The 7,805-nt window shown below is 40.1% G+C and overlaps 1 pseudogene; it reads left to right on the top strand.

The window, feature by feature from the left end:
* Positions 1-449: 449 nt before the first annotated feature.
* LOC102873220 lies at positions 450-1,643 on the top strand (annotated as a pseudogene).
* The last annotated feature ends 6,162 nt before the right edge of the window (positions 1,644-7,805 follow it).

Consider the following 7,805-nt stretch of genomic DNA (forward strand, 5'->3'; position numbering starts at 1 on the left):
AAAAAAGAAAATAACTGGTTCCCATTAAAATTTTTGCAGCCATGGATAATTTCTACTTTTCACCATCTGGGGTCACTGTCAACTTCTCTAAAATATCTTAACATTTCAAAGATTGTGCCTTGGAGAGGGTAGGCAACAGGGACCATGCAGTGTGGACCTCCGACCACCAGGAGGCAATGTAGGCTAGGCGCCAGCGGTGCAGGTGTCCCCTCTCTCCCGGCAGCACGCACTCCCTGACCTCTGACCTCTTGCGCATTTGGCGTAGGAGTTGGCACCATCTTTGAGGTCTAGTCGTTGGTATATTTTCGCGGAGTGCGTCCAAACCTGCACTCTCCGTGGCGCTTCCGGACTTGATACGGAACTTGTGTGCCTTGGCCCCTGGATCCGCGCTGCCGCCGCTCCGGCCCGTGGGGAAAGTCGCTCGGGCGGGCTAGCATTAAACTGAAAAGATGTCCCTGTATGATGACCTGGGAGTGGAAACCAGTGATTCAAAAACAGAAGGCTGGTCCAGAAATTTCAAACTTTTGCAGTCTCAACTTAAGGTGAAGAAGGCCGCTCTCACTCAAGCATAGAGCCAAAGGACAAAAAGTAAAGTCCTTGCCCCAGTAATAGACCTAAAACGAGGCGGTTAGTCAGATAACCGGCAGATTGTGGATACCCCACCTCATGTAGCAGCTGGCCTAAAGGATCCTGTTCCCAGTGGATTTTCTGCAGAAGTTTTGATTCCCTTAGCTGATGAATATGATCCTATGTTTCCTAATGATTATGAGAAAGTAGTAAAACGCCAAAGAAAAGAACGACAAAGACAGCGGGAGCTGGAAAGACAGGAAGAAATAGAAGAAAGAGAAAAGAGGCATAAAGACAGACATGAAGCTAGTGGATTTTCAAGGCGACCAGATCCGGATTCTGATGAAGATTATGAGCGAGAGAGGAAGAAATGATGTATGGGAGGCGCTGCTGTTGCACCACCTACTTCTCTTGTAGAAAAAGACAAAGAGTTACCCCAAGATTTTCCCTATGAAGAGGATTCAAGACCTCGATCACAGTCTTCGAAAGCTGCTATCCCTCCCCCAGTGTATAAGGAACAGGATAGGCCAAGATCTCCAACCGGGCCTAGCAACTCCTTCCTTGCTAACATGGGTAGCACGGTAACACATAAGATCATGCAGAAGTATGGCTTTCGGGAAGGCCAAGGTCTTGGGAAGCATGAACAGGGGCTGAGCACTGCATTGTCAGTGGAAAAGACAAGCAAACGTGGAGGCAAGATCATTGTTGGTGATGCTACAGAGAAAGATGCAGCCAAGAAATCGGATTCAAATCCATTAACTGAAATACTTAAGTGCCCCACTAAAGTGGTCCTACTAAGGAACATGGTTGGTGCAGGAGAGGTAGATGAAGACTTAGAAGTTGAAACCAAGGAAGAATGTGAAAAATATGGCAAAGTTGGAAAATGCGTAATATTTGAAATTCCTGGTGCTCCAGATGATGAAGCAGTAAGGATATTTTTAGAATATGAGAGGGTTGAATCAGCAATTAAAGCTGTTATTGATCTGAATGGGAGGTATTTTGGTGGACGGGTGGTGAAAGCATGTTTCTACAATTTGGATAAATTCAGGGTCTTGGATTCGGCGGAACAAGTTTGATTTTCAGATCCTAGAACACAAGTCATCTCTGATCTTAAATGAGCTGCAAGCTGAGCATGAAGAAAAAAGGCATCAGCCTCAAGGCTGTTTGGACTCTGAGACTCTTGAGAGGACTTCTAAGATACATGTTGATTCCTTTTTTTATTTTGTGGTTTTTTAATATAAAAATCCTTTAAAAAAAAATAGTTGGGTTGCAACAGGGACACCCAGAGAAATTAATTTAAAAAAGACCCAAGTGACCCATCAAGAACCTAAAGAAAACCCATAACCTAAAAAAAAAAAGAGTATTTGAGGCATAAAAAATTCTACATATATAAGGAGTGACAGGATCCTGATAATGATTATGCCATCAGAATTTATTAGCCCAAACGCCTCTGACATAAGAAGAAAATTCCAGAAATTGAAGGAGACTTAGGAATGAATACCTCAGAACTTACAAGATTTTTCTAAGGTTTCAAACAATTGGGGCCACATTCAAGAAAAACAAAAGTAGATATAAATGATATTGATAGGCTGTACTCTCCTACAGGCTATTCTGAGAGGATCTTGTACCTAAAACCAGTTCAGCCAGGTTAAGTCCCTATGCACCCAGGGTAATCTTAGGCCATCATGCAACCAGATGAAGCAACTCAGTCCACACTAGGTGTGCACACAAAAAAAAAAAAAAAAGGAAGGACACTGGAATGTCCAGATCAGCCAACAACTTTTGGTAAGCCCACCAGGTCAATGGTACATTATCTGAGCTATCTGGCTCAGAACGCCAACCGATGCTCAGAGTTACAGAACCCAGAGGCTTCCACTGCCTGTGACAAAGCCAGTCTGCCTTCTCCGCCAGGTGCCCCAAGCAACCATCACAGTGGGAGAACAACCAATTGAGCTTTTGTTAGATTCAGGGATTAAACCCTTTGAGTGTCTTCTCTATCCTGAAAGGCTGTGCTTGTCATTGAGGTAACCAGTAAATCTAAAAGCAAAGCTTTCGTGCACATTTTGGGCTGGTATAAGTCCTTACAGGTTGGACTGCTACCTAAAGGTCGGTAGTTTGAATCCACTAGTTACTCCATACGAGAACTGTAAGCAGTCTCTTCCAAGTTGTACTGTTAACACAAAGGCAGGTGATTCAAATCCACCAGCTTCTCCTCAAGAGCAAGAAGAATGTCTCCTGATATATGATTTGTAGCCTCTGAAAACACTGGAGGGTCAGCTATGAGTAGGTTCCAACTCAATGGCACATAACAACAATAACACCTCCCATAAAGATTTACAGCCTAAAAAAACACACTGGAGATTCACCAGGAGTCAAAATTGACTCAGGAATCGTAAGATTGGTTTGAAGTGGTTTTTTGGTTGGTTGGTTTGGTTTGTTTTAACTATTGCATAAGAGGAACCACTTTGACTTCTTATAGATGACTGAATGTCCTATTCCATGAGATTTGCTAGCCAAACATGAAACCTAAGTTGTTTTCAGCTGGCAAACTCTGAATTGAGATTAGATGCAAACACAGCTAGGTTGCCCTTTCCAGGTTGCCCTTCCGCAATCCAGTGCCAGAAGAAGTCCTAAGTAAACCAGTGGCATGAGCCATGAAAATCACAGGAATGGTTGGCTCTGAAAAACCTGTGAAGGTAAATTTTACAGTTAATTGTCCCATATCTCACCTTAACCAGAATCGATTAAAACAGGAGGCAAGACTGGATATCAAACCCCTCATTAATTTTTTTTTCTGCAACAAAAATTAATCAGACCTTGTCTGTCACTATAACATCCCTACTTTGCAAGTGAAGAAATCTGGAACTAGACACTGCCAGTTCATTCAGGATTTAAAAGGACTTAACCAGTGTGTGGTGGATATTTACCCTATGGTATCCAATCTTTATATTTTTTATTCCAAAGAATTTAGCTTATTTTACAGTTTTGAATTTAAAGGATAGCTTTTTTTTTTTTTTTTGCATTCTACCTGAATAATCTTCCCAGGAGATTCTTGCCTTTGAACCGGAAGAAGTCCCATGATACCCAACTCTCAAGTCAAGACCTAGTATTTCTGGACTCTACAGCTGGACCATTACAACAGGGGTACAAGAACTGTCTCACAGTATTTGGGGAAGTCTTAAGGAAGGATGTAAATCTGAACAATGAATAAGGAAGATGGAAGAATTGATGCATCTGGACTATAACATTGACAAATACATTAAATACTCCATGGGCTACAAAGAAAAAAAATTAAAAATCTGTCTTTGAGTAAGTGAAGCAAGAATGCTCTAGAAGTGGGAATGTGAGACTTTGTCTCACCTACTTATATCATGTTTCCAGGAGTGACCAGTCTCTGGAGAAAGATATATATATATTGTGAGAATGATTCAGGAACAGGAAGTGTTTTATTCTGTCATATATTAGATTACTGAATCAGAACTGATTCAATCGCCCCTAACAACAAAATAACTCTCAGCCTGCAATAAAAGTTCCATTAAGAAAGAAAAATAATCACTAGTTTACCTCCCTGAGGCTTTAAATTAATTCAATTGGGTTAGATGGACATTGAGCAAGAGACTAATACCTACTAATAATAATAATAATATTTAGAACAACTTTAGCACTTTTGGTCACAGGAAGTTATATAGTGGGTGGCTTCAATAAAGTGAAATTTAATGACAATACATTCAGTAACTATAGCAGAGGAGATTTACAGCCTAAAACAAACCTCCAAAGGAGTGAGATCTGGATCAAGATCTGAGTTCAATTTAGTGGTACTTAAGAAGAACTAAGTGATACACTAAGTATGAAGTGAAATTCAAGCTTTTTAAAGTCATTCACTGTCTGTTACAGATAACTAAGATAGATATGTTTACAACAACAAAGATAAATACAGAGAGAAAAGTTGTGCACGACCTAATAGAGAACATTCTTATGGACAACCAAACACCTCTTGGGCTTTGGTTCCTTGATCTGAAGATTTAGGGTCATGACTTCATGGGATAACAGGTTTAATGCTCCTACTCTACCTCCTAGTTTAAAATGTGGTGCTTGCAATCTTAAAACTTTACCAACAACTTTTGCAATAGAGACCAGTTGGTCCCTATTAGCCTAGAACAAAGAAAAAAGAAGAGTCAGGAACAGGACAGGAATATGGAATGAGTGGTGAGTTGCTTCCAAATCCAACAATCATATTAATAAATTTTAATTAAGGTTCTAAAACAAAATGTCTATGCATAATTGCATGAAAAATCAATATGAATAGTAAACTTTCACACAAATAATAAAAAATTAAAAAGCAAAAAGTCAAAAACAAATGTCTCCTTAACCATTATACAATAAGTATATGGTGCCCAGCTATTATCAATGAGTATTTTGATCAAAGATATCATAGAAAAATCTTAACCAGATGGGAGAAATGCAGAACTGAAAAGAATGTAATAATTCTACCAATGAGCCCTCACTGGTACTGGAAAAATCTCTTTGTTCTTATGTGCCATTGAGTCAACTATAATTCATAGCAACCCTATTATGCAGTTTGACTTTTAATACAATTTTTTAAGCATGGATGACTAACTATGTGAATAGGCAAGACTATGTAAATGGAGCTTGTTGGCTTATCCACAAAAGGATTAGCTATCTACCATTCCACAAGAGGCCTGGCCAGTCTCAACAATCTACAACAGGATTGGCTAGTCTCAGCAATAAATTCAGAATCTTCCCCTGCTGGAGAAGAAAGGCCTCCCTCAATCTGCTGAAATGTAGGACGTATAATGGCAGCCTCATTCACGGCTGAACTAGAGAACTGATGTGTGATGAGATGAGATGAAGTGAGATGAGATGAGATGAGACGAGACCTTGGCAGTGTTGGAGGAGCCAATATTGGCAGGTCTGAGAACTTTGTTGGACAATTGAGAGGGAAGCTAATATTGACAGGATGGAGAATTTGGGAACACAGTGAGGCTCGAAGTTGAGGTGCCTGCATGCAGATTTTGTGATCTGTCTTGATTGTATTCTGTTATTAATCTGCATAATGACCTTTTAATTTACCTAATATGGTTCTGTGTGGTCTGTGAGCTATCACCTTGAATTTGGGACCCGCCAAAGCTTTAATATTGGTGTTGAGATGAGTATAAAGAGTTATGAGAGTGTAAGGGGCATGTCTGACCTCGTGGGAATTGGTTTTGTGTTATTGATGTGGTGGACAGGAATAGTTCCCCTCAGTAAAGCTGATAAGGATCAGATGTAGCCATCACCACATGGCCTTGCTCTTTTTTACACCTCTGAATAATGGTTCTGAACTTTGCCCTGTCCTGAGCCAAGCTCATCATCTCTGACACACCTGACTCATTGCCACGTTCACTGTGTTAATCCATCTCATGTAGGACCTTCTCTCTTGCACTAACCTTCTACTCCTCTGAGTATGATATCCTTCTCCAAGGACTGCCTCTCTTGACAACATGCCCAAAGTATGGGAGATAAAGTTTCAAAATTCTTGTCTTCAAGAAGCAACCTAGTTTTACCCTCTCCAGAAGACTTGATTTTTTTTTCTTGGTCTTCCATGGTATGTATATGAAATACCTTTCTCCAGCACCATAACTCAAAAGTATCAATTCTTCTTCTGTCATCCTTAGTCATTGTCCAGCTCTCAGATGCATAGTAAGCAATTGCAAATACCATAGCTCAGATCAGGCACACATTTAGACTGACTGCATTAGAAAGGTCCTTGGCAGCAGATTTTCCCAGTGCAACTTGGCTTTTGATTTGCTGACTGCTGGTGCCAGGGGTATGGATTGTAAATCCAAACAAAATGAAATCATTATCAACCTCAATCCTTTTTCCATCTATCATGATGCTGCTTATTGTTCCACTGATGAGGAATTTTATTTTCTTGACGCTGAGATGCAATCCATATTGAAGACTGTAGTTCTTGATCTTCTGCAACAAGCGTGTCAAGTCTTCTTCAGTTTCAGTGAGCAAGACTGTCTCATCTGCATAACTCGGGTAATTGATGAGTCTTCCTCCAATCTTGATGCCACATTTCTCTTCATATAGTCGAGCCTCCAGAATGATCTGTTCCACATATAATTGAAAACATATAGAGAAAGAATACATCCCTGACACACTCCTTTCTTGATTTTGAATCATGTAGTGTTCCCTTGCTCTGATGAGATGATCATATTCTTCCAGTTGGTAAAATAAAAGTTGAAATGTTTAATTCAAGTTATATGTTTATCTGGATGAAGAATGTTGCTAATTCATAATACAACAAAACTCAAGAAAGCCAGAACTCAATGTCTTAGTTTTCAAGATCCTGGAAGTTTTCTGCCTTTAACAGGATATAGATTTTAACATTTTTCTACCACTCTATATTTGTGGAAAACAATCACATTTTCCTTCTCTAGCTGATTTTCACCTCACATGGGGTCCAGATTTCATTGGTTTTATAATACCAAAACCATGCTACCTTAACTAGTTAAGATGCCTTCATATTCTTATACTTCAAAGGATGTATTTGGATATTTTGGTGATACAAAAGACCTGTATACTAAATCTAAATAAAACCCAGGAGCATAGTGTTTTACATACCAGGTTGCTAACTGAAAGGACAGCAGTTCAATGCATATCTTTGTGGGGCATTGGGGTGGGTGGAGTACTCTATGGCAGAAGGATAGAAAGCCATCTGCATTCCCCCGCACTCTCTGCCCCACAAAGACAGCCTCAAAAACAAGGGAACTATATCATCTTTTGTAAGATTTTTTATTTGTTTTTGTTTTCTAGTATGTGAAGTCATTATGTATGCGTTACTGTATGCCCCTCACTCAAAACGTGGTGTTGACTGCAACTTTGAACAGGTGACTACTGGTAATAAATGGAAATGCATTAAATACACATATCTGCAAACCCCAAAGGAAGTAGTTGAATCTCCCAACTACCAGATGCTCCATGGGAGAAAAATGGACAATCTCCTCCCATATGAATTATTGCCTCTGAAACCCCATCAGTTATGGGTCAGTGCCTACTCAATGGTACACAACAACAAGAAGATCTGGGGTTCTTGTTGTTGTTGTTATGTGCCGTCGAGTCGCCTGCGACTCATAGCGACCCTATGTACAATAGCTCTAAACTCCGCTCTGTCCTGTGCCAATCGCACTGTCTCTGACACTCCCATCCCAATTATCCCAGTCACTGAATCA

The sequence above is a fragment of the Elephantulus edwardii genome, unplaced genomic scaffold (genome assembly GCF_000299155.1).
Source record: "Elephantulus edwardii isolate Elephantulus edwardi_28Jun2011 unplaced genomic scaffold, EleEdw1.0 scaffold00051, whole genome shotgun sequence".
NCBI classification, from domain to species: Eukaryota; Metazoa; Chordata; class Mammalia; order Macroscelidea; family Macroscelididae; genus Elephantulus; species Elephantulus edwardii.